We start from the raw sequence: 27,377 nt of genomic DNA on the forward strand, positions 1-27,377 counted from the left end.
CATCTAGTCCAGTGTCCTGTTCCCACAGTGGCTGGTCAAATGCCTATTGGAAGCCTGCAATTAGGATTCAAATACAAGAGCATTTTGCCCACTTCAGATACCCAGCCACCCGTATTCAGAAGCATTCCTGCCTCCAACAATGTAGGCCCCTATTCCCCTCCCAAACCTACAATGCCCAAAGTCCTCTGGGAAGAGGGATTGGCTGTGAAACCAGACCGGAAACTGTGGCTCTGGGAGAGGAGCTCTGTGAACTCTCAGCACCCGTGACAAACTACAGCTCCCAGAATTCATCAGAGGAAGCCATTACTCTTTAAACTGGCATCACAGTGCTTTAAAGGTGTGGTGTGAATGTGGCCACATACAAAATTCAGTCTTGAGGTGCCCTTCAGTTCTTAAGTATGAAGATGCAACTCACTGCAGATCAATGGGAGAGCAAAAGAAAGCTGTCAACAGGTTTATTTATATATCTGTTTTAACATGCACCGTAGGTTGGCTTGATGTTGCAGACGATCACATGGCCCAGTGCGGGAGGGGAGGATAATAAATTATATCCCCACTTTATTTTTTGTTACAGGAAACCTTGTGGGATTTTTCAGCAAGCTGGAGCTCTTATCTGCCTTTGGGCAACAGCATTATCAAGCGTTCATTTTTGCTCCCCAGCAGGATAGATGGCCTGCAACATACGATAACCTCTGCTTATGAAACATACTACAGAAATTGCGGATAATAGCTCAGCTTAAAGGGGGAAAGCAGCGAGCAAAGTGCTCAGCTTTTCGGTCTCCAAGGAGGATTAAAGGCACAAGCCCCCTGGGTACACGCGACACAAATACATGCCGTGCAGACTATATGCAAAGCATAGCCGTGCAACCCATTTGTCCGTCAAACGGCAGCAGTGTTTGAAACCTGCAGCAAGGGACTAAACTGTTGCGCAGTGCTCAGATTGTTTGCGGAGGGGGTGGCAAAGAAAGAAGTCTGGCCTGTGGGCGGCTGATGGGGTCACAGTGGGTAGGATCTATGCATAGGCACTGTTGCAGGAATTTATGTACCGTATTTTTTGCTCTATAAGACTCATTTTTTCCCTCCTAAAAAGTAAGGGGAAATGTGTGTGCGTCTTATGGAGCGAATGCAGGCTGCGCAGCTATCCCAGAAGCCAGAACAGCAAGAGGGATTGCTGTTTTCACTGCGCAGCGATCCCTCTTGCTGTTCTGGCTTCTGAGATTCAGAATATTTTTTTTTCTTGTTTTCCTCCTCCAAAAACTAGGTGCGTCTTGTGGTCTGATGCGTCTTATAGAGTGAAAAATACGGTGAATGTAGGGGGTGGTTGCTCCTCCAGCAGATACCATACACACACACCCTGACTACCAAAATCAACACAAACACTTCTGCAAATGTCCCCACAAAACACTTCATCACAGTTTTTCCTATCTCTATTCAAAGCGCCTCTGCTGCACATTACAGTTCACTGATAAATGTCTTCTTCTTCTTCTTCAGCAATCACTCATAGCTGACTAAGATTGCCTTCCATCAACACAGTTTTAACAATGAGTCCGTAAATGACTGTGGAGGCCAGTTCTGGATCCACATGTCCTACCACAGTGGGGAGACTGGTTTCTGGGTGGGAGTTGATCACGGTGCAGATTTGCCAAGAATGTCTTCCTCTTAGCACCTTTCTCCCTTGCGTTCTGAGTTTGAGCGTCTTCAATGTCCATGACACCTTTGGTAAAGGCTGTTCTCCAACTGGAGGGCTCACAGGCCAGTGTTTCCCAGTTGTCAATGTTTATACTACATTTTTTTTTTTTAGATTTGTCTTGAGACAGTCTTTAAACCTCTTTTGTTGACCACCAGCATTCCGCTTTCCATTTTTAAGTTCGGAATAGAGTAGCTGCTTTGGAAGACGATAATCAGGCATCCGCACAACATGACCAGTCCAACAAAGATGATGTTGAAGAATCATTGCTTCAATACTGGTGATATTTGCTTCATCCAGTACACTGATGTTAGTTCACCTGTCTACCCAATTGATGTGTAAGATTTTCGGAGACACTGTTGATGGAATCTTTCGAGAAGTTGGAGACGGTGTTTGTAAGTGGTTCATGTACAATAGCTTTGTAAACAAGCATTTTGGCTTCCCTGCGAATGTATATATATAGATATATATAGAAGGTATATAGATAAATGTATCTATGTGATGGCTCACTGGGAAAGTCATATAAAATTATTCCAGTATGGATTTGCACCATTCCAACTTTGTTCTGTTCAGGAAAGTAATGGCTACGAGGGAGGGGGAGTCTGGGGTGCAGGCAGCCATAATCCACGAAACCTGGGATCATGTTCACAGCAGCCTCTTGCACAAGAGATAATCACTGGCACCCTGGCAGATGGGTGCCAGACAGCCAGTCATCCCAGGAATGGATTAGGTTCTCAGTCAGGACAAAGGAGTGTGATTACCTGACTGGGAAACCCAGGAACTTGTAAACAACAACAACAAAAGAAATGATAGCGCCCCCTGGAATTCCACCACGGACAGAAGCTAACTAGAAAGGCTCTTGAGTAACAGTTAGGTCTAGGGCATTGTGAAGGATGCAAACTGGTGTCCAGGCTACCCACAAAGTAGCTGTTGGTGCCATTTGCAGCACAGGAGGGATGGGGGAAAAGAAGGATCGTGAGCTACTGCCAGAAGCAGTTCAGGTAGGGCAAAGCTGCACTGCGCCTCTTACTAGGATGGAGATAATGAGATATGGGGCTGTGTGGATGCCCCAGCAAGAGTGCTGGATGGACTCCACAGATACGGCCCCACGGCCTCCACCTGCCTCAGGCGCCCCCACCACTCCCTCCCAGTGCACAGCAGCAACACCACTGTCAGGAAGTGAATGCTGTGGCTTCACCCCATTGAATGAGCTGCTTCTGGCTGCAACCACTGCAAATGATGATTCTCCACCTCCTAGAAACTGTCTGAACAGTGCTTAACTTTGACACTGCCTGGCTCTGTGGCACCAAAAGCAAGCAGTTTAGCTTAAGTTATGTTGCACACTCTGCCTAATGCAAGAGCCGGCCCCAACTGCATCACACTGAGACTTAATTGCATTTGTTGAGCAGGAGGTTCTCTCAAGAAGGCCAAAACTTCCCTCGTAAAACTAAGCCAGGCCTTGGTGGTTGTTGACGGTCTCTTATAGCACAAGACATCCGCCAGGTTTTATTTTACACAACCAGAAACCACCGCCATCGAAACAACTTCTGCTCATGCACACATACCAACCCACGGTGCTCAATTTCCTACCCCTTAATTACTCCTACAGGTCTAATTATTTGCATTTCACACACGCTCCTGTCTTAGGGTGCAGACAGTTGGAAGGAGATAGAATTCACCCTTGTTCTCATCTCCTTGCTAAGAGTAGGTAATTATCTTTGCATTCCTGGAGGAATGTTACAATAAATATGGCTGTCATTTTTCATTACTGCACAGCGAACAAAGAAAGTGAAGAGAACAAAAGAGAATGTGATTATGCTAACCTGTGTATGGGAGCGCGTGTTTGCTGGGGATAGTGATGAAGGGGGCTTTATTGCTATTATTTATTTGGTACACAAAGGACTGGGCAGCTGTGTTGCAAACAATCGCTGATACACTGGTTGTTGTTGTTTTTTTAAAAAAAGTCATCATCATCATTATTCATATATGAGAAACCGTGCGGATTTAAGACCAGAGTTTAGGTTGACTCGAGCTACACAAAACTGAGTAACTGGAAGCTAAGCTGTGCCCTGTATATAAGTAACGTTATTGTGTGGTGTCACAAATTGTGCTTGCTCACAACTTACGCACCATACACAGATGTTTTTTCTTGGAAGACACAAGATCTACCCACCTTGGAAGAATGGCAGATGAAGGTGATGGACTATATGGAATTGGCAGAAATGACTGGCAGAATCCGAGACCAGGGAGAAGAGTCGGTGGAAGAAGATTGGAAGAAATTTAATGACTATTTATAGAAATATTGTACAATTAATGAATGATAGAATGATGTTGGATAGCAATTAAGGGGTTTCCAGCTGTAATGCTTTAAGAGAATATGAAAAAAGGGTTATAAATGGGTTAAAATCTAATGGTAAGGATTTGCTGAACCAATAATTTGAAGTGGAATACAAAAAAGGGAGGTATGAGGAGGTCCGGGAAATAAGTTAAAGGAAAATAAGTAATAGAAAATATGTGTGTTTTTAACTGTTTTTATTTTGTATTTTTCTTTTTTCTTTTTCATTTTTACTGTATTATTTTAAAAAAAAAACCTTAATAAATATATTTTTTTTAAAAGACCAGATGTTTTTTCTTGGTCTTTAAGGTCAAAAATGGAGATGATGGAGTGTCTGCTGTACTGGTCCTGTCCTGCCTTATGAAGTATCAGAGTCTTACTATGTTTCTAAAGCAGGGATGTCCAACAGGTCAACCGTGGGATCTTGATCCCCCTCCAAGTGTTAGTTTCTGTTTATGCCACTGGTGCAGTGCTTGAAGTCACAAGACTCTGTTTTGCATTCCAGAGATGCCAGGCTATTGGAAGTTTCACGGAAGACAGGAGACGGATGTGATGTTACTGGTTTCCTGTTCCTTTGTTTTCCAGTTGCTCTCTGCTCACACAGAGAGATGTATTTTCTTTTCTGTCTACGTAGTTAGGAATAAAACTCTTTGCAATGTAGCTCATATTTTCTCGTCCTTCCCTGCGTGCTGGATACTCTGCGTAATGAGGGAATGTGCCTGGAGGAGGAGCTCAACAACTTTGGCTCCCCCCAAAAATCTCAACAACTTTGGTCAATCCAATGGGTAGATCATTGCCAGATTTGTTAAAGCGGGAGTATATTGCAGTTTCTTGGAAGTTGGACATACCTGTGCTAGAGGAATCTTCCTGGGAGTTTACCCATGCCTTTGCTGGTCACAAATCTGGTTTTAGATCTGAAAGACCAAGGAAAAGTGGAGGTGTATATTCAAGGTGTAATTCAGCAAAATTTGTGACTTTGCACATTGGGTTAAACCACAGAACCTAGGACTTGCCAATCAGAAGGTCAGCGGTTCGAATCCCCGCGACGGGGTGAGCTCCCGTTGCTCAGTCCCTGCTCCTGCCAACCTAGCAGTTCGAAAGCACGTCAAAGTGCAAGTAGATAAATAGGTACTGCTCCAGCGGGAAGGTAAACGGTGTTTTCGTGCGCTGCTCTGGTTTGCCAGAAGCAGCTTAGTCATGTTGGACACATGACCCAGAAGCTGTATGCCAGCTCCCTCAGCCAATAAAGCGAAATGAGCGCTGCAACCCTAGAGTCGGTCACGCGTCCCCTCCATCCTAGATTACTTAAACTAAAAGGCTAAAACTAGCCTCTCTAAGCTTCCTCTGAAGCTGCAAAGGGATACATTCTGCTGAACTCCCAAACGCGAGGAAGGAAGAATAATAACTAGCAAATATATCATCTCCCAACATCTATCAACATCCCTACGCCGCTTGACATGTCAGAAGCAGCAGCCAGCTCAACGTATTTCCAGTGTGGCAGTGTGGGAAGAACGCTGGCAGACAGCACTGGGAATGTCTACCACTTCCTGGGTTCACAGTGAACTTGTCTGACACATACTATTCAGTTAGTTTACCTTGGTAGGGTATTACTTTCTTATCTCCTTACATTAATTGATTCTACATCCCTTAATAGCTCAATAGCTTATCAGGCTCTTCCACTCAGTAGACCTGCCGAATGTCTGGAGGCAATTAGAGTGTCATTTTCAGTAATAACAAGTTTCCTCGAGAAGTTCCTGATGAGCCGGCTTTATGGCTCAGATTATAAACTGAAGCCCTGTCCTGTTATGAACACAGGTACAAATTGAAATGACTTCTCAAGAGCAACGGAAATCTCCCTGTTCCAGCCCTGGAAAGGGGATTTCAGGCTTTTACATCGAGGGCTGCCTCTTGCCTTGCCTTCCCCACTGGCCACCAGACTTTCCACTTCATAACATTGTGTAGTCCGCTTCCAATTTTCTGTCAGGTGAATGTCATTTACAACCCTGGAGTTTCTGCGACAAAGTCCCTAGCTGTGTTCATTCCGTTCGTTTCTACCTCAAGGGTAGCGGGGCTCAACATCACAGTGTAATTATTATCGCCCTTGTTCGTGGCTGCCAATCGCATGGTTAAGTGTGAAGTCGGGGATATAAATACCCTGCCTTCAGATTCGCATGTTCAGTTGGCCAGCTGAGAACTAGCAGCTTTAAAAAGGAAAAAGGAAATAATTCTAATTATTTACTCTGTGACAGGCTTCGTTCCCACCTCTCCCCCTTTTGCTGGAAATGAACAGCACCGAGGTATTTGGGTCCAGTCAAACCGGATTTCTGATCTCAGCCTGGGGGAGCAAAGAGAGAGGTAGACAGAAGGATTACAAGCCCTTTATTGGGATATAGACAAGATTAATGTGTTGGGAAAACAGAGACATCACCTTGCCAACAAAGGTCCGTATACTTAAAGCTATGGTTTTCCCAGTAGTGATGTATGGAAGTGAGAGCTGGACCATAAAGAAGGCTGATCGTCAAATAATTGATGCTTTTGAATTGTGGTGCTGGAGGAGACTCTTGAGAGTCCCATGGACTGCAAGAAGATCAAACCTCTCCATTCTGAAGGAAATCAGCCCTGAGTGCTCACTGGAAGGACAGATCGTGAAGCTGAGGCTCCAATACTTTGGCCACCTCATGAGAAGAGAAGACTCCCTAGAAAAGACCCTGAAGGGGATGACAGATGACGAGATGGTTGGACAGTGTTCTCAAAGCTACCAGCATGAGTTTGACCAAACTGCGGGAGGCAGTGGAAGACAGGAGGGCCTGGCGTGCTCTGGTCCATGGGGTCACAAAGAGTCGGACATGACTAAACGACTAAACAACAACAACAACAAATGTGTTGGGAGAGCAGGCAACAGTGTATTTTAAAATATTTTGTTGTGGTTACTTTTTAATAAAAAGTACCAGTGTATCGGTGCAGATCAAACATCTTCATCTTCTCCCCACCCCCAAGCAAAGGTGATTTGTGCCTCTGGTATTTGCATATGCATTGTTCCACTTAATTGTTTATAACAAGTCACTTAGGTATAGAAGTAATTGAGTTTGGTCAGAAGTTTTGTCGCTGCTGAGGAATAATCACAAGTGGTCTGAAATTGTCTCGGCAAGACTTCTGAAACCTCATTGAAACCAGAGAAGTTTCACATCTTCCCTACTAGGTTATATATAGTAAGGAGTTCCTTGTTAGTCTGTGCAGCTGCAAATGAGTGAGAAATTAGAAGGGTAGAGGCCAGCCAAGAGGCAAAACTTCCCCACAGGAAAGACTAAAAGTGAAATACACAACAAGAATAAGCAACGGTTGCTGGCTTTACCCATAGCTTAAAAGGTGAATTGCACAAATTCATAGGGAAGGTTTTATTACCCATGAGAACAACCAGTAGTATAGCTCTGAATATAAGTTGCTAGCAAGTTGGTAGGTATGTTGACGACACCTTTGTAATTTGGCCACACGGGAAGAAAAAACTAGATAGCTTCCTCACACATCTCAACAGCCTACACCCCAAAATACAATTCACTATGGAAATAGAAGCCAACAACCAACTTCCCTTCCTTGACGTCCTAATCTACAAAAAACCTGATGGCTCCCTAGGACACACTATCTACCGGAAAAAAACACACACCAACCGCTACTTACATGCACAATCACACCACCACCCTGCACAAATAAACTCCGTAGCCAAGACTCTCATCTCCAGAACCAAACGCCTGGCTGACAAAGACCACTTGACAACTGAGTTACAGAATCTTTCAAATGTGTTAATCGCCAACGGATACCAGCAAAACAGGGTTACGAAGCTAATCCAAAAAGAAACACCCCCCAAAAACCAAGACACAGAAGAAAACAATGGCATGGCCCTCCTTCCTTATATCAAGGGCACTACAGATAAAATTAGCAAAATCCTCCATAAACACAATATCAAAACAGCCTTTTGCACCAACCAAAAAATAGCCAATATCCTCAGAAACCCCAAAGATAAAATCCAGTTAGAAAACCAAGGGGTCTATGAAATACCCTGCAAAGTCTGCCCAGCCACGTACATTGGACAAACAAACAGACGAATAAATGCACGTATCGCAGAACACAAGAATGCCGTCAAAAAAGAAGAAAAAACTTCCTCTCTTTACCAACACATGAAAGAAACAGGACACGAAATTAATTTTTCAGATTCCAAATTGCTCTTTAACATGGAACACCACCACAAGAGAATAATCATGGAAGCCATCGAGATAGAGAAACACCCTCACAACATGAACAAGCGTGACGATACATCCCGCCTGCCAGACATCTGGAAAATAGCCCTCCCCACAAAAACCGACACCAGAACCAGAGGCACACAGAACGCCATCTCCAATCAACCACACCAGACCCAAACCCAGACCCTCTCCACAGATAAATTACAGACACCATCCAGTAGCCAAACCATAGTGGCACCTCCGGATGCTGCACCCCCCTGCAATCCCTACACAGATCTGGCTGGCACAGGGCACAAAACCACAGCTCGCCCCTATACACGAAGCCAAGCCAGAGCACAACTAAATGCAGTACAGCCATCTTCTCAGAAAAAACTCTTCACTAGCTCAAGAGGTCAAGACACGAAAGCTTTAGCAACTAATCCACACCTAATGACCCTCCTAAGTGGTACTCAGAATATCACTCAAGAAATCACTCAAGATATCCCTCAAGTAATTAATGAACAAAAGAAGAAAAGACACACTAACCTGGGAACCTGGGAACTTCCTCTCTGCCCAGAACGTTGGAGGCTATACACCACACCCCCTCAACAGTATTTATAGGAACTCAAACACTGAGATCCTGCTCTGTTCCAGTAACAAGAAGCCGAAAGCACCAGCCTGAAGATGACGAGTGAGACCTCGTCGAAACGTCGCCTAGACACCCCAACTCTTACACGGGAAGACACCCGAAGACACCAAAACCTGCATATATATATATATATATATATATATATATATATATATATATATATATGAAAAACTCCAAAACAATTTTTTTGGAGAGGAGATGGAAAAGGGCACCTACACCAGCCATTGCTGTTCTCACCCACAGAGAAAATAAGTTATTGGATCTCTCCTCTGTTCAGAAGGGAAGGTGGGTAACCAATCCTGGTATCCAAGGTAACTATCTGGTGCCTCCCAACCCATCTCTACATCCAGCAAGTCCATGATAACCTACAATGAAGTGCATCTAGCCATTCAGTTGGAGCCAGCAGGGCACTGCCACTTTTGAAGAACAGTTGGGATCCACCAATGGTATCGATTCCATTGGCACTGGATTTCAGCCTATAGGTTTCCACACATGTCCTTTCCATTCATGTATTTTTAATCTTTTGTTGGAAGCTGCCCAGAGTGGCTGGGGAAACCCAGCCAGATGGGCAGGGTAGAAATAATAAATTATTATACTATTATTATTCACATGAAGTTAATCAAAAGCCAAGTTCCTTCTTCACCAACAAAAATTGCAGTATTACTTCCAATCAGACTAGGAAGGCTGGGCCAACACTCTTTGGGTCTTCACATGCGCACAAAATCTGGTAAAGTATTATCACATGCAAATACCAAATCTGAGGATTTGAAGTAGTCCCCCTCACCTACTAAACAAATTTCACCTTAAGCAATAATTTGCTCCAGCTCTGAAGATAATTGATAGATTGCTTAATAGCGGCCATTTCCCACTGTAATGAGAGAATCATACAGTACAGTGGATGCTTGGGTTGCAAACGTGATCCGTGCGGGAGGCATGTTTGCAACCCACAGCAGTCACAACCCGCAGGGCTGCATCTGTGCACACGCAGGTTGTGATTCGGCGCTTCTGCACATGCGCAAAGCGCGATTTAGTGCTTCTGTGCATGTGCGACCGCTGAAACCCGGAAGTAACCCGTTCCAGTACTTCCGGGTTTCAGCACGTCCGTAACCCAAAAAAACACAACCTGAAGCATCTGTAACCCGAGGTATGACTGTATTACATCAATAGCAAGTAGCACACACGTCAGTGACTACATTATTTTTGTTGGGTTGTTGAAATAGCATACATATATTATTACTCTTTGTTGTAAATTAAAATGTCAGAACTATTTGTGGATGTTACACCTAAAAAAAGATCCATCTGACACCCAGATTATCAGTATGCAAGAGCCACAAGGGTGTCTATTGGAACCCGCCATGAATGATTAACCAATGAGTTAAAAAATAAATAAATGCAATTCAGTTAGTACTGAATGCTGCAAAGCTGGTGTCAAAAGCTTGGCTTCTTCACCAGTTTGCAAGGTAGTTCCAACACACTGGGTTCTCTCTCCCTTTTTAATGAACAGCTCAAGTTTATTTATTTAATTTCATTGTCACCTTTTCATTCTCAGCTGATTTTCTTACCAAATCTGTGCTTTGCATTCATCTCCCCCCCCCCATAAAAGAGATATCTTGTTTTCCTACCCTCCCCATCATCCCCACCCTTCGATGCAGCTGCCTCTCCTGATGGTGTTATCTTGTGGGCTGCCAGATAAATGTTTCCCATCCATTTTTATTGATTTTATCGATATTTTCCCTCTGCCCATTCATCCATGGGCATTTAACATTCTGCCAAAGAAAAGATGTAGAAATCAGGCTCATATACACCTGCGTGTGCGCATGTGCATGTGTATTGTGATAATTTACAACATTTAAATAGTTTAATATCTGTCTTGTTCCTGTCGGCACAAATATTAAAATACGAGTCTCAGGAACAGAACATTTTGTGCACAAGAGAACTTCCTTCCTTCCTCTTCCTGTTCATTTTCATCAGAAATGCATATAGACTTCAGAACCAAACTGGAAATTGGGCATAAATTGCACAGTGTAGTGAATTAGACACTTCCTGTCTTAACTGCGGCTAACCACAAAAAGGATCAAAGGACCTGTATCTTGGCTTATTAAGATGAGATATGATCGACCAGACCAGTCAGAGACGCTATCATAATGGTCTTGTTTTGTTATAATAATAATAATAATTTTTATAGTTACCGTATTTTTCGCTCCATAAGACACACCTAGTTTTTAGAGGAAAACAAGAAGAAAAAAATATTCTGAACGAAACAGTGGATGTATAATTTTTGTGGTTCATGCTGTGGCCACAAACATGTGATTTGACGGTGTGTATGGGGTAGCCCAATGCAAAAATCCTGAAGATCCACGTGGATCTGTGCTTTGTAACCACATTTTTGCACCATTGTGTCTCCACAAAATAGTGGATTTTTTTTGGGGGGGTGCAGGTTGAGGATCCATGGGCTTTTACCTCCCCATTCCCAGGCAGCCTCCTTTATTGCTAGCGTCCCTTATCTCTCTCCCCGATCACTTGCCGATCAGCTGCTTCCTTTCAACACCCCCTTCCCTTTTTCAAAAAAAAAAACCACGATCTGCTTTTCACCCCTGGGCAATTCAGCTCCAGGGACCACGCATTCGCTCCATAAGATGCACAGACATTTCCCCTTACTTTTTAGGAAGAAAAAAGTGTGTCTTATAGAGCGGAAAATACGGTATACCCCACCCACCTTGTCAGGCATGCTAATCAATTTTGGTGCTGAATCGCCCGTTCCCAAGTCTAGAAAAGTCCTTGCTACAGCTTCTCCTGTTGAGTGGAGGAGCTATTGCAACAATACTTTTCTGAGTCACTCTTTGGCACTGATCCAGTTGGACACTAGTGTCGTGAATTCTTCAGGTACACGCTCAGCATACATGATAACAGGTGTTAATGAACTCCTCTTAGTCCACAGGCAATTAGGATACCTGTTCAACCTCTCATAAGGCAAGAATATACATGGATTCCTACTGTAGCTTTACTGTAAAGAGTCCTCTCTCTCTCTCTCTCTCTCTCTCTCTCTCTCTCTCTCTCTCTCTGTGTGTGTGTGTGTGTGTGTGTGTGTATGTGTGTGTGTGTGTGTGTGTTTAAACTGCCCATATAGTTTATCTCATGTTTGCTAAATATTTAAATTGAACTCAAACAGTGTGGCCACAATATCCAGCGATTAAAATTGTTTTAGAATGCAGTTAGCAGGGGGGAGGAGTGAAATGTGTGTATATGTAAGTGCTAATAAATTGCTATTAAACAGTATTAATCCCTCCTGCTTGAACAGAGATAATGTCAGCTATTGGTACTTAACCACACAATTTATTGCAACTGCCTTATCTTGGGTTAGTGCTTTCTCATTCACACATAAACTTGAGATTTTGTTCTGGGCCATTTTTTTAATGGAGTCCTTCAATTTTTTTTGAAAAAAATAAATAAATCCAAACCTTAATTTCTTATTTCCTCATCTCCTGCTGGGCTTTGCATAAAAGTTTAATTTGGCTGAGATTCCTTTTTTAAAAATCATTTCTGTTTAATGCTTTGCAGATTTTCTGTCACCAAACTGCCCGTCCTTTTGCACAAAAGCCTGAGGAGTGGTAATCACCAGCTCTTTCCTGCGCTTGCAGTAAATGTCAGGTTTTCTTCAGCTGGATTTTTTTGGGGGGGGGGTGATGGGAAAGGATATACTTGCACTCCTCTTGGGAAGACAAATTAATCAGCCTGTCTTTAAGAACTGCTGGCACGAAGAGTTCCAACACTGGCGCTTTCTTGGTGAAAAGGAAACTGGACATGTTGCACTGTGAGGAGTTAGGACCACACTGGGTACTGCACCTGGGACTACCTGAGCATAGCTGTCAACTTACAGATTTGAAAATAAGGGACCAGCAGCCTTGAAAATAAGGGATCAGCAGCCAAAATAAGGGATTTTCCGAACACTGGTATGTTCAACTTCTGAGCCCCTCTGAGCCAAAGGCAGAAAACCCAGCCAGCAGCCAAACGAAGCCTCAAGCGGTGGTTCCCACAGTGCAGCAACCCGGCAAAGGGGATGCAGCAAGGAAAACCACCGCCACCTCTCCGCTGGGAAGCACTGAGCAAAAGCGAGTCCCCAGGCAACGCAGCCGATTTGATTGGCACAAGGCATGCAAGCTCCACCCCCCCGTCGTTCTTAGACTCCTTATTGGGTGAGCAACGCAGCCTAGCAACACAGTTGGAGCCTCCCTCCTCCCTGGCCGACAGGGAGGGAGGGAGAGGAGCTACTTCCTTTGAAACCCGGGAAATTTAAGGGCCATCATCAATAAGGGACAGCAGCGGGACACAGCGCTGGAATAAGGGACTTTCTCACCAAATAAGGGACAGTTGACAGCTATGTACCTGAGGCCCATCTGGCAAAGATTCAGCCATCACCTGGTTCAATAAATTGTGAATAGCTCCAACTACAATCTGGCCCCATGATGGAGGCCTCGCAAGACCTCTTCACCACAAGCAATCAGCACTCTTATTCTTTAAATGGGCTGTTTTATTAAGATATTCCACAGATCCTGTTTGGGTGCAAGATTTGAGGTAGAAATGATTTCATAAACAAATGAATCTAGGTCAGGGTATCTTTGCGGTTTTGCAATTCGGCCTTAAGAGATGCCATCCATATTGAGAAATGGTTTCTACAGCAGGTCTTAGCAGGCTGTCAATCACACAACTAACTTCCAGCTTTCTCTGTACATGTGAGAGAAAGAAGCTTATTTCCATATCTTAATTAAAATTTCTATTAATCCCATCTGAGGCTTTGTAACTTCAGGATGCATGCACAGAAAATAATAGCATTATTATTTCCGATAAACACTTGAGGCAGATTATTCCATAGGGTTTACCATGTCTTGTGTTGATGAACAGCGGCGACAAATCTCTGTTGCAGGACAAGAGTTTAGAAAGCAGACATTGTGTGTGTGTGTGTGTGTGTGTGTGTGTGTGCATTTGCATGTGCGCAAGAGTCTGGAAAACTTAACTCACGTGAACCACAGTTTGGTCAGCTGTGCCGGATTGCACACTGATGTGCACAGTGGGTACATGTTGGCAGCGAGTGCGCATCAGAGAAGGAGATGGAAGAGAAATGTATGGCGTTTTCTGTTTAGTTGTCCTCTAGCGTCAAAACGTCCAGAGCCAGCCCTGGATTCTGTGGATACAGGGAAATGCCTGGCACGCCCTGTTTTTGGACCCATTGCCCACAGGGCACAACCAGCAGAAGAGAAACATTCCTGGACTTTTGGAAAGAGAACTCTGCAACATTCTATGGCCCTCATCTGCCCTTCCAGGGAACATAAGTGTGATGGCCTGGGATTCAGACTCGGAGGCTGAACCTGAGGGATCCCAGCCTGCACAGGATTCCCTGCCTCCAGAACCAGCTGAGCCGGGGATGAGGCATGAGCCTGAAGGGTCCTCACCTGGGCTGGATCCTCAGGTGCAGGCACAAGCTGAGTCTGCTCTGGCTCCTGAGGTGATGGAGGACCCATTGCTTGCAGGTGCTCCACTCTCAGCCCTGTCAGGGGAAGGTGAGGTTGCCTCTGGGTCCGGTAACCCCCCAGCCTCTACTGAGCTGCAGAGGCTCAGAGCAGAGAGGTGGAGGGAACAAAGTTCCTGCAGGAGGAGTGCTCGCCTCCAGGCCAGGAAAGGCGAGTCACCTGTGGACCGGGGCTGCCCTATGCCTCGGGCCAAATAAAAGACAATCAACCCCAGTCTCAGGTTGTGGGAGCAACGTTGTTGCTAGCCTGTTCCTGCCTGCACCCTGTCCTGCTCTTCTGCCAGAGTTCCTGATCCCACCCGACTCCCTGCCTTGGACCCAGCTACAGCTTTGACGGACAGCCTCCATACCGCATCATCAACCTTGGACTGGACTCCGACCTCGCCTCTCAGTTAGCCCCAGGACCAGCACAATAAGGTTCCTCCCTCAATCAGGGGAGGAGGAAGGGACAGTGGGGGCGGTCCGCCCCTGGTGTCACCACTAAGGGCGGGTGACAAAATGCCAGGCGGCACTCATTGCAGGGCCTGAAGTGTGCCCAAGCTATGCATCTCTCCTGGGAGTGACACAGTGACTTGGGGGTCCGCAGGCTCTGCGCTGCCCCAAGCAGTTCGCCCGCCGCCTCTCCCTCAGCTGTAGGGTGGCTGAGTGGGAGGAGGCAAGCAGACTCCTCGGAGGCCCCACAGAGCATCCTGCCCCAGCTGGCCCAGCCCTGTGGGCAGCTGGCCCCACCCCCATGGGCAGCTGCCCCCGCCCCAGGGCGCAGGTCACACACGCTGCCCCTGGCATCCAATCGGCTTGCTCCACCGCTGCCATCAATGACTGATGGCATAGCCCTGTTTTCTTCAAGATATTTTGGGGAAAATTCACTCAGATTTTTAAAGGATCAATGTTGAGCTGAGGGTACATGTCTTAAAGGGATTGATGTTCCCCAATTCAAATAGCACAGGTGTCACCAACCTTTTTGGGTCTCTAAGCATATTTACATATTCGATAAAGCATTGTGAGCTTTAAATGAATTGTAAAAAGAAGACCGTCCCCCACTGCAGTCCAGCACACAGGGCAACCTATTCTATTGGATAATTTCAGGACAGGGTACCAGATGCACCCATAAGTGCTATACTAGCAACCTCTAAAGCAGCATAACAGAAATGAATAAAGATTTATTTATAAACCAAATATTTTATTTTTATTATAGGTGTGAGTGTGTGTGTGTGAGAGAGAGAGAGAATTAATGCATGTATGTATGTCTATGTGTAAGGTACATCTGCAGCTCATAAATGTGAGGAATGTGGGCCATAGAATCCAATACACAGCAGCAAAGCGACTCCGTTATTAAGTCTGTAATTGCCAATAATTAATTTGCTAATTGCATGCAACTAATCTGTGTCCTTTTTGTTTTATATCAATTAACAGAGTAATTTTTTAAAAAGCAATCTACTTGATAGTTCCTCACTGGCAGACCTAGCCCAGCAGAGCTAATGAAACAGGGCAGCCCCTTTAACTAACCTCATTAGGATCCCTCCTTTTGTTGAACGTCCTGGAAGAAATAGTTAATTCTGCTGCAGGAGAGCCTTTGATGTTAAGAGTGCTAATGAGGGGACTGAGTTGCTCTGATGATGTTTGTTTAGAAGGCTGTTTTGCTAGTCGCAGTGGAATCCAGTAGTTTCCCCCCCTCTCCTCTCTATTTCTGAAATCTTGGTACAACCAGATTAATTCCCCCCACCCTCCATCAAGACATTACAGAACACTGCATAGCTGACGTGGTCACTAATCCATTATATATCTTCAGGTTTTATGGGGAAAGCAGTTTTGCACCCACCAGTCATCCATGAGGGGTGTTCCAAATTTCCCATGCCCCCAATGGCATGTGGAGGGGAGAACTCAACTCTTCTTTATGTCTCACAAGTAGTATCGTTTTGTTACTGTGGTTGTTAGTTGTTGTTGTCGTTTAGTTGTGTCCGACTCTTCCTGACCCCATGGACCAGAGCACGCCAGGCACTCCTGTCTTCCACTGCCTCCTGCAGTTTGGTCAAACTCATGTTCGTAGCTTCAAGAACACTGTCCAACCATCTCGTCCTCTGTCATCCCCTTCTCCTTGTGCCCTCCATCTTTCCCAACATCAGGGTCTTTTCCAGGGAGTCTTCTCTTCTCATGAGGTGGCCAAAGTCTTGGAGCCTCAGCTTCAGGATCTGTTAGTTACTTGTTACCAAAGGTCTCCAAGTGACTGAAAACTCATTTAAAAACAGTAGAGCATCACAACTGTCAGCTGGATCAGACCAATGGCCCATTTAGTCCAGCATCCTGTTCTCACAGTAGCCAAGCAGATGCCTGTGAGAAACCAAGGAGCAGAACACAAGCACAAAAGCCCTCTCCCCTCCCTGTCGCAAATTCTTCGCGGCGCTTTAGCAGAAATGCTCAGAGCTCCAGGTTCTTCAGTGCAGTATATTTATTGTGAGCTATCTAGAAGAGTTTGGATTTGATATCCCGCTTTATCACTACCCTAAGGAGTCTCAAAGCAGCTAACCATCTCCTTTCCCTTCCTCCCCCACAACAAACACTCTATGAGGTGAGTGAGGCTGAGAGACTTCAGAGAAGTGTGACCAGCCCAAGGTCACCCAGCAGCTGCATGTGGAGGAGAGGGGAAGCGAACCCAGTTCACCAGATTACGAGTCCACTGCTCTTAACCACTACACCACACTGGCTCTCTACAGGCTATAATACACGAGCACTTCATACAGTCAAACAGAGTACCTGGCTGCACCTTAAGGCAAATAGGAAGACCTCTAACTCTCTCCCTCTCTCTGACTACACTCCTCTACACCACCACCTTTACTGCTGGACAGGTTTCCCTTTTAAACCAATGACAGCCAATCAACTGACAGCACATTACTGGTGAGTCATTCTGACCCAGCACTTGCATAGAAAGTATTGCAGGCTGATTGCATCAGCCAGTTGCATCAGCTAACAAACTCAAGCCTGCAGACTTACTATCTCACACAGCATTCTGTGATCCCGACACTCCCATGGTTTCAAACAACTAGGAGTCACTGACAGCCCTCTCTTCCTCCATGAATTTGTCCAATCCTTTTTTAAAGCCATCCAAGTTGGTGACCATCACTGTCTCCTGGGGGAGCGAGTTCCATAGTTTAACTACATCCTGTGTGAAGAACTATCTTTTATCTGTCCTAAATCTTCCAACATTCAGCTTCATTAATGTCCGTGAGTTCTTGTGTTATAAGAGGAGAAAAAAATTCTCTCTATCCACTTTCTCCATGCTACGCATAATCTTATAGACTCCTATCCTATTGCTTCTTACTCACCTTTTGTCTAAACTAAAAAGTCCCAAACACTGCAACCTTTCTTTATATTAATGCCATTGGCTAAACAGCATTTCCCTCTCTTTTAAACAGCACCCTTGCTTATTGCCTTGCCTGCCATTTATCATACTGGAGTTGGCGTGGCTGCCTATCAACGGCCATACAAACTGCCGGGTGACGACAGCCTTACATTTTTATGTATATAGGAGGAAAGCAGTTTGAAAGCACAAAGTGCAAGTAGATAAATAGGTACCACTCCAGCAGGAAGGTAAACGGTGTTTCCATGCGCTGCTCTGGTTCACCAGAAATGGCTCAGTCATGCTGGCCACATGACCCATAAACTGTACACCGGATCCCTCAGCCAGCAAAGCGAGATGAGCGCCGCAACCCCAGAGTCGTCCGCGACTGGACCTAATTTGACAAGGTGCCCCATGATATTCTTGTAAAGAAGCTGGTAAAATGCGGTCTTGACTCTGCTACCACTCAGTGGATTTGTAACTGGCTGACTGACCGAACCCAAAGGGTGCTCATCAATGGTTCCTCTTCATCCTGGAGAAGAGTGACTAGTGGGGTGCCACAGGGTTCTGTCTTGGGCCCGGTCTTATTTAACATCTTTATCAACGACTTGGATGATGGACTCAAGGGCATCCTGATCAAATTTGCAGATGACACCAAACTGGGAGGGGTGGCTAACACCCCAGAGGACAGGATCACACTTCAAAACGACCTTGACAGATTAGAGAACTGGGCAAAAACAAACAAAATGATTTTTAACAGGGAGAAATGTAAAGTATTGCACTTGGGCAAAAAAAATGAGAGGCACAAATACAAGATGGGGGACACCTGGCTTGAGAGCAGTACATGTGAAAAGGATCTAGGAGTCTTGGTTGACCACAAACTTGACATGAGCCAACAGTGTGACGCGGCAGCTAAAAAAGCCAATGCAATTCTGGGCTGCATCAATAGGAGTATAGCATCTAGATCAAGGGAAGTAATAGTGCCACTGTATTCTGCTCTGGTCAGACCACACCTGGAGTACTGTGTCCAGTTCTGGGCACCACAATTCAAGAAGGACACTGACAAACTGGAACGTGTCCAGAGGAGGGCAACCAAAATGGTCAAAGGCCTGGAAACAATGCCTTATGAGGAACGGCTAAGGGAGCTGGGCATGTTTAGCCTGGAGAAGAGGAGGTTAAGGGGTGATATGATAGCCATGTTCAAATATATAAAAGGATGTCACATAGAGGAGGGAGAAAGGTTGTTTTCTGCTGCTCCAGAGAAGCGGACACGGAGCAATGGATCCAAACTACAAGAAAGAAGATTCCACCTAAACATTAGGAAGAACTTCCTGACAGTAAGAGCTGTTCGACAGTGGAATTTGCTGCCAAGGAGTGTGGTGGAGTCTCCTACTTTGGAGGTCTTTAAGCAGAGGCTTGACAACCATATGTCAGGAGTGCTCTGATGGTGTTTCCTGCTTGGCAGGGGGTTGGACTCGATGGCCCTTGTGGTCTCTTCCAACTCTATGATTCTATGATTCTATGATTCTATGATTCTAATGGTCAGGGGTCCCTTTAACTTTACCATCAAAACAAAGAAACCTCCGTAACAGGAAGCTTTGGCAGCACAATAGTAACATTAGTAACGCTAGTTACTACTTCCATCTGGAGTAATTCTTTCAGACAGGGATGGCCCTAGGACATTCTGCTTCCTGGGAATGAGGGGACGGCTCTCCATGCTCCATATACAAAGAAAAACTAGATGGGCAGTTTAGCCTTACTTCGTTGTTGCAAATGGAGCAATGTCCTCTACAGCACATGCAGGGGGCATCCCAGCTTTGAGGGTACACCACATGGCACACATAGCTCTGTCCTTCAGCTCCTTCTCTGTGCACCCTGCCCCACAGCATCTGCTGCCTGTGGTAGATACCTCACTCTGCCCAATGCTAGGACTGGTCTTGCGCTGTGATTGTTTGTCAGCTGCAGGAGTTCCTCTAGGGCTCAGCCAAAGTTGTGTCCTGGCAATTGCCTATCCTTCACTTCCAACAATACCTCTTGGTTCTTTGGGTGGAGGGTAGAGAAAGATGTGCAACTGTGCATAGACAGCAGCCTAGCATACAAAGGTGAAAATTGCATTCATTGCTCTGCCTAGTTTTGCCTGTGGCTCCACCCTCCACTGGAATATGGCCCCCAGAAAGGAAGGTGGCCTTTGGGCTAGAACAGGTCCCCAAGCCCTGTGTTACAGAGTACTAGAAGAAAGCAGTCCCAAGCAACTTATAATATAAACCTTGGCACAGGGAGGGAGCAGGGAACAGAGGAAGGAGAAGGAAATAGGTCGGGGTAAAAATGCGACTGGGAAGCAATCTATGATTGTTTGGGGTGCCTATGCTTAGACTTGGTTACAGGCTGAGGTACAGTCATATGGCCTGACAACGAGGAGTCTGTGCCAATAACAGCTTTCTTAATGACTTTTTAATGAGTTCCACGGTGAGCTGGCAACTTTCTGGCTCATGGCCAATGCTCCTAACCACTACTCCACACATAGCAAATTAGTCAAACCCTCCCAGTGAGAACTGAGACCACATTTGCATGATGATCATTACTACTGATGGCAATCAAGATCTTTTGTCAATTTCTTGACACCTAGTCTAGTCCCACACCCACCCCTAAAAAGATCTGGTCCTCTAATCAGCAGTGGCTAGCTAAGACTAGAGGTCACACTTTCAATTTCCCATGGTGTCTCTGACACAAGCTATATGTGAGGCATTGTGGGAAAATAAAAATGGCGTCTCCTGGCTTCCTGATACTTATTGGAGCAACTACCACTACTTACTACTACCACTACTGGAAGGGTAGATGGAAAAAGAGGGCACTGCTCCTATACCTTTAATAGTGAGAAATTATACCTGCTGAAATTCCCTCTTCTACATTACTATTAAAGGTGCAGTAGCTCTGTCCTTTTCCCCCCTCTTCCTTTTTTTTGGGGGGGGGCATATTACATTGGAAGGGGGCAGAAATGTAGGATAGGAATCATCAGGTGACACTTCATTGATGATCTCCTCAAACTGCAACTTGCCATGCTAATTCTCATGGAGAGGTAATCCTGTGACTTAACTGTGTTGCTTTATAGTTTCAAGATACTGTCCCTGAGTCCTTTTTTCATGGGGAATTATTGAAATCTGCTTGGGAAAATTCCTTCCATAGAGAAAACTAGCTTGTTAGAGAGTTGCCTAGCCTATGTTTCTATATGCAGGGAGAAGCATTCATGTGCTGTGTTTCCATGTGCTGGGAGAAGTAACTGCCTGTGTAAAAGGAAAGAACTCAACAGTGCCCATGTGCACCTGAACTGCAAGCCCTCCCTCACAACTATTCAAAACCTCAACTTCCATCTGCAACAGAATCCTGAAAATTGCACATGCGTAGCTGCGAAATGCAGGGGTGACTTTTTGCATCTTTTTGAACCTCCCAGATGCACGCTTCCCCCCTGTGCTTTGATGATCTGGCAGCAGATCTTCTTGCAGATGGAATAGCTGCTGCTGCATCCTTCGCACAACATCAAAGTCCTGCTGCCTCTCATCCGCTCTCTGCTAAGCAGCTGATGGGCAGAAGAGGACCCAGAGGACCTGGCAAAACCCTGCTGTCAGCTGGAGTTCCTTACTCCTGATGTACAATGTAAGTGGAATGCTCTTGTTGGAGTGCGTTAAAAAAATTAAACAGCAATGGTATTTTGTAAACAAGTAACCAGGCACAAAATACAGGGAGAGATAGAAAGGATAACTCACAGGGTTCCCGGTGCATTCAGTATTCAATATATATGTCACATTTGCTGTGACCTCACTTCTTACAAGCTTCTCTTGGCTTTTGTTGTGATGTTCCGGGGGAGGTCTATTCCTGCTGTGTTCTGCAGAAAGTGTGATAAAAGCAAAATAAACTGAGATATCAACCCTCTCTCTTTCTCAGCCTCCCTCCCTCATTCTCTCTTTCTCACGCACACAAAACATACACTTCCAAGATGGATAGATTAGTCATTTTTTCCTCTGCCAGCAGTTTATGCGCTAAGGTTAAATGAACTGAGCGGAGGGTATGGTAGTGACATCACACAAAAAAGAGGAAATGTATCATGGGGGGAAACAAGAGCACAGATCCGCATAAAAACTGCATAGGATAATTTAGTCCATTTTAGAAATAATTGCCCTAATTTAAATTGGACCACAGTAGAGCTTAGCAATGATAAAGAAGAAGAGCTTGGATTTGATATCTCGCTTTATCACTACCCTCAGGCATCTCAAAGCAGCCAACAATCTCCTTTCCCTTCCTCCCCCACAACAAACACACTGTGAGGTGAGTAAGGCTGAGAGACTTCAAAGAAGTCTGACTAGCCCAAGGTCACCCAGCAGCTGCATGTGGAGGAGCAGGGAATCGAACCCAGTTCACCAGATTATGAGTCCACCACTCTTAACCACTACACCACACTGGCTCACTGTGACCAGATGCTGTTGATGGGCAACATCAAGTTGTACTTTGACCTGTTCCAGCCCTTCCCACCCCAGTCTCCCTTTAGCTTTAAACCAGACATCGGCTCCCTGGGAACCGGGGCGATTCGGAGAACCTGGCGGAGAGAGATGGAGAATTTGACAGCTGTCAAAGTAGCTGTCAAATCTTGAGAACATAAAGAGGACTTCGTTATAAGTATTTTGCTGGTAAATTTTGTTATAATTGGACATAAATATGGATACAAAATGTCTGGGGAAAAAGAAACAACAACTTGACTTTTGGGTTGAGGATACAAAGTTATTGCAACCCCCCTAGAGGGGCTTTGGGACATTACAAGTGGTGTATGTGGAAAACTACTCTGGGATGTGCACAGGACTTATCTCCTGGGAAAGCAGCTAAACTGAAATATTGTTTTGTCTACAGAGGTGACAACACAATAGAATTTTTCTATTGAAGCAAGGTAGGAACTGGACGTAAGTTCTTGTTCCTGAATAACAAACCTCTGTAGAGATACTAGATTTCGGAATAAGAATGGTTTTGCAGCTGAACAAGAAGAAACCTGAGAAAGTAAGAAATAAAAGAGCAAAGGACCAACTACGCCATGGAAAGAACAATGGGAGGAGCAATTACGATCAAAGGAAATTAAAGGCCTCTATTAGACTGGACTTTTGAAGTTAAACAGCATCAAAACAAGCAAATTTAAAGAAAACCGGCAAGATGGATTGAGGAAAATTTGGCTGTGGACTTGAGACCTCCAGGCCGACAACATACAGACTGATGGACATGGGGAATCTAAACCGGGGAAGGGAGGGGGAATTCTAGAATCCAAAGGCTATGTAACCAACTTTTTGAATCTTCTTCTATCTTTTATCTTTTATCTTTCTATATAACTTTGGTATTTTGATTTAACATGTTTTGAAAAAAAGGGGGGAATTCGTGGAAAGAAACGGGGTAGATCTTGGGGGGAAAATCTTTTTTCTATTTTGTTAAAGATGAGGAGCGATGTTAAGATTGTAATTTAAATTGGCTAATAGGCATAACATATTAGGTTTAAATTGGGAATGAGAACTTGTGGAACCAACTTAGGGAAAGGGGAATACAGTCGGGAGGGGAAGGAGGGAGTCCCAGAAAGAAGGTTATGAAAATAAGGGTTTAAAATTGGTCTTTCTTTTCCTTTCTTTTCTTTATCTTTTCTATTTTTTCTACTCTGTCATTATTGGAAATTTTAATAAATATGATTTTAAAAAAAACAAAAACCCAGACATCGGCTGCCCTTCAACAAGAGTACCCTCATCCATGGAGTAGGAGACACAACAACCCTAGCAGAGGCAGGCTGGTGTGGCCAGACAGGATGGTCATCTGGAAAATCAGAAATAATTTGTCAAGTTGAGAAAAACATGCAAGTGTGTATCCTTCTCTTCTGAAGGAGCGTCTCCACCCCCATCGTTCAACTGAGGTCCAGTTCTGAGGACCTTCTGGAAGTTCCCTCACTGTGAGAAGTGAGGTTACAGGGAACCAGGCAGAGGGCCTTCTCGGTAGTGGCACCCGCCCTGTGGAATGCCCTCCCATCAGATGTCAACTATCTGACTTTTAGAAGACATCTGAAGGTAGCCCTGTTTAGGGAAGTTTTTAATGTTTGATGTTTATCGTGTTTTTAAAATTCTGTTGGGAACCGCCCAGAGTGGCTGGGGAAACCCAGCCAGATGGGTGGGGTATGAATAATTTACTATTATTATTATTATTATTATTATTATTATTATTATTATTATCCCATGGCCACCTCAAGTCAAGCAGATTTCTCAAACAATATGATACTCTGCAAACCATGTTCAATAGAGATGAAAATGGAGTGTAGATCAGAGGTGGAAGAAACTGTTCTCTCGGTTTCTCATTTTTCCAGCCTTAAGTTCTGTTCTCCACATTTCCACATCTCTTTGTGATGGTGAAAGAATTGAAGTCCTCATGAAAATTCACCAGCACATTAGTGCAAATGACTCCTAACATACACATTCTTTGCTATGTGATATTGCCTAACATGCACATTTTTTGCATATCAATTTCATTTATTTTTACGTTCTCTTCACAAACATTTTTGCATGTTATTTTCGCAAACATTTCAATGCATGCTTTATCGCAGTATGTGGTGCTTTTCCCTCCATGTTACTTGACTGGAGAGCTGCATTGCAAAATTCAGAGAAGTGTGAATTTCAAAGGATAGCTGCATTTCGGTTTGTGCATTGTTTCTGAAAGTGTGGATGGGGCAGGTTCACCTTTAAATGTGAACTAAATCTGACTTCTCCCCCATTTGTGGCAGAGAGGGTGGGTGGAAGAGTCTGAATTTCCCTAGAAGCAGGTGCAAGAGGCCGAATCGCAGCTCCAGCTCTGAGCGTTGCTTCTCTTCCCTCCTGCCAGGCAGCATGTCAAGGAGCAGCTGAGATAAATTGCAATGCCTCCCACTCTCCTGGCCCATTTCTTTCTTATGAATGTGTAATGTATGCTAATGAATTCCTCACTTTGGGGGCATATGGGTAAGACATATAGATAGAGCCTAATCTTAGGAGGAGGAAGAAAGGGGCTTCCATGCTACAAGCTGGGGGTGGGCAGGGAAGGAGAGAGGGAGGGGTGTGTACTGGGTGTTGCCAAATAGACATTTGGGCCAGTGGGAGCAACACTGGTTGGTCTCGAGATTTACCGTATTTATTTTGGAGGAAAGGAAGAGGAAAGTGCATGACTGATTTCTCCATGGAGGGGGGTTGAATGAGAGAGAGAGAGAGAGAGAGAGAGAGAGAGAGAGAGAGAGAGAGAGAATATGTATTGCAAGGTTATGGAATAGAGGCAAAGATATTGTTAAAGAGAAAAGAGAGGAGGCATAAATTATTTGACTGATTGATTGATTGATTTTTATTGATTAGATTTATATCCCACCCTTATTCCCAAAGGAGCCCAGGGCAGCATCAGAAAGTCTCCAAGGTGCCCCACCCCCTAGAAAGCATATTAAACTCCCTCCTGACCCCTTCCATACCGCCTCTGTCTCTAGAGGTGGTACATGACCATCATGACTAGTTGCCACTGATAGCCTTCATCTCCCATGAATCTGGTCCAAACCGGTCCAAGTTGAAAGCCATCGCCACATCTTGTGGCAGCACACATGGACACAGAACAAAAGAACATAGAAATCAAGGGTCATCTCCTGCCCACTGCAACACACATCGTTCCTGGTTTCTGTGCTGATCAGAGCCACAGCAGAAAAGAACCTTGCAAGCACGTCTCTGATTCTGGAGTTGTTACACATCTAGACCAAGGAAGTTCTCCCACCTTAAAGGTCTTCTTCTCAAAGGAAGGAGTAGTTTTCCACAGGCAAGAACTGGAGGCATGGAGCCACTCTCCTTGCAGTTTGAAATAAAACAGGAAAGCCTACAGACACAAGAACCCCTTGCACATCACAACATTCCCAAAGGTCTTTCCCTCTTGTCCGTTGAGTTTCAAAACAAAAGGCCTGCAGGCATTTGGAGAATACTAAAAAGAAGGCTGTATTTCTCTCTCTCTCTCTCTCTCTCTCTCTCTCTCTCTCTCTCTCTCTCTCTCTCTGAGTCAGATAAAGCCCAGTGATGGAGCCCCCTTATCCCAGCTGTGGTGCGCTCTGTGGCTGGTACATCATAATGACATGAAAATGAGACTGAGTGACACTGTTATTAACCTTTGTTACCTCAATAAATCACAGCAAACAGCAGCAATTACTCTGGTTTTCTGACAAATACTACTTACACAGCAGATCTTTCCCTTGTTCTCGGCTCTGACGCGCTCTGTCTTTTAACAACTGGAAGTGGAGCCACGCAGCTGCACACATATCAATTTGCTGAAAAGCAATGGCAATAATTGAGTGCTCTTTCATAATGGCCCATAACAGACTTTCATACAGTTCTTCTCTCGCCGCATAGTCAACGGGTGGGTGGGGACAGGCGATGGAATTCCTGCAGTGCAAAGCACTGGCAGAACAGTTGTAAGATACACCCGTCAGCACCGCTTGATGGGGAAGCGATCTCCACGCAGGTGCCATAGGAATGGGCAGAGCCCTCAGCTCAGCTGTGCATCCCAGTTAAAAGGCTCTCAGGCATTAGGGCATGGGCTTTGGCTCAGCAGTAGGGCATCTGTTTTTGCACACAGAAGGTACCTCATTATCTCCAGGTAGGTCAGGAGTGTCCTCCGCCTGAAACCTGGGAGAGCTGTTGCCTGTCTGTATTATTATTATTATTATTATTATTATTATTATTATTATTATTATTATATTAAAATTTGTATGCTGCCCTATACCTGTAGATATCAGGGTGGTTCACAACATAAAATCACAATATAAAAGTGAAATATACTCGGAGTCGAGTGTGGATTTCCTGCTATTTATTCAGCTCATAGTGGTGAGGAGGTATGGAAGTTCCCCCGAAATGTCTCCTTTATATACATTATTTACACAATGGGCCCCACGTGATTGGCTAATTCTGGGATTCTCCTGTAGGCCAATCAGGTTACGGATTCACTTCCACCCAGAGTTGGATTGGGTGGCTCCTGTGGACCAATCAGACTGCTGCATTCTGGACCCTATTGTTCTAGGATTTGTTGTACAGTGGTACCTCGGGTTACAGACACTTCAGGTAAAAGGCGCTTCAGATTACAGACTCCGCTAACCCGGAAATAGTACCTCGGGTTAAGAACTTTGCTTCAGGTTGAGAACAGAAATCGCGCGGCGGCAGCGGGAGGCCCCATTAGCTAAAGTGGTACCTCAGGTTAAGAACAGTTTCAGGTTAAGAACGGACCTCCAGAATGAATTAAGTTCTTAACCCGAGGTACCACTGTATGCAGTGCTGTTTCCATTTCACTGCAGTTTGCCTTCCAGCAAAAACTATGTTGCTTCTCTCACTGTCCGCTGTGGCAAAATTACATAGCTTACTGAACTGATGTAACTAATCATGTAAATTACCATGAGTATAGTCAGGGGGCAGGGGGGCAACTCTGCCTAAATCGAGTAAATAAATAAATATACTTAACTAAAAGTAGAAATGCTTGGAATATTTGAAATTGAAATACTCACCAAGGTCACTTGGATGATTTTGTGGTGCAGTCTAGCAACGCAACTGGCAAGCCAACTAAGCGATAGACATGGCTTCTG

The 27,377-nt window shown here is 44.8% G+C and overlaps 1 long non-coding RNA gene across 2 annotated transcripts; it reads right to left on the bottom strand.

The window, feature by feature from the left end:
- Positions 1 to 2,075: 2,075 nt before the first annotated feature.
- LOC308588417 lies at positions 2,076 to 27,377 on the bottom strand. Of its 2 annotated transcripts, XR_014008735.1 has the most exons (6): positions 27,300 to 27,377; positions 25,982 to 26,072; positions 23,505 to 23,575; positions 21,505 to 21,623; positions 4,871 to 4,936; positions 2,076 to 2,130 (listed from the first exon to the last, which is right to left on the bottom strand). It is a non-coding gene; the product is annotated as an uncharacterized lncRNA (long non-coding RNA). The 2 variants fall into 2 exon arrangements; XR_014008734.1 differs by lacking the exon at positions 23,505 to 23,575.

This window comes from Podarcis bocagei (assembly GCF_964188305.1).
Source record: "Podarcis bocagei genome assembly, chromosome: 5".
NCBI lineage: Eukaryota > Metazoa > Chordata > Lepidosauria > Squamata > Lacertidae > Podarcis > Podarcis bocagei.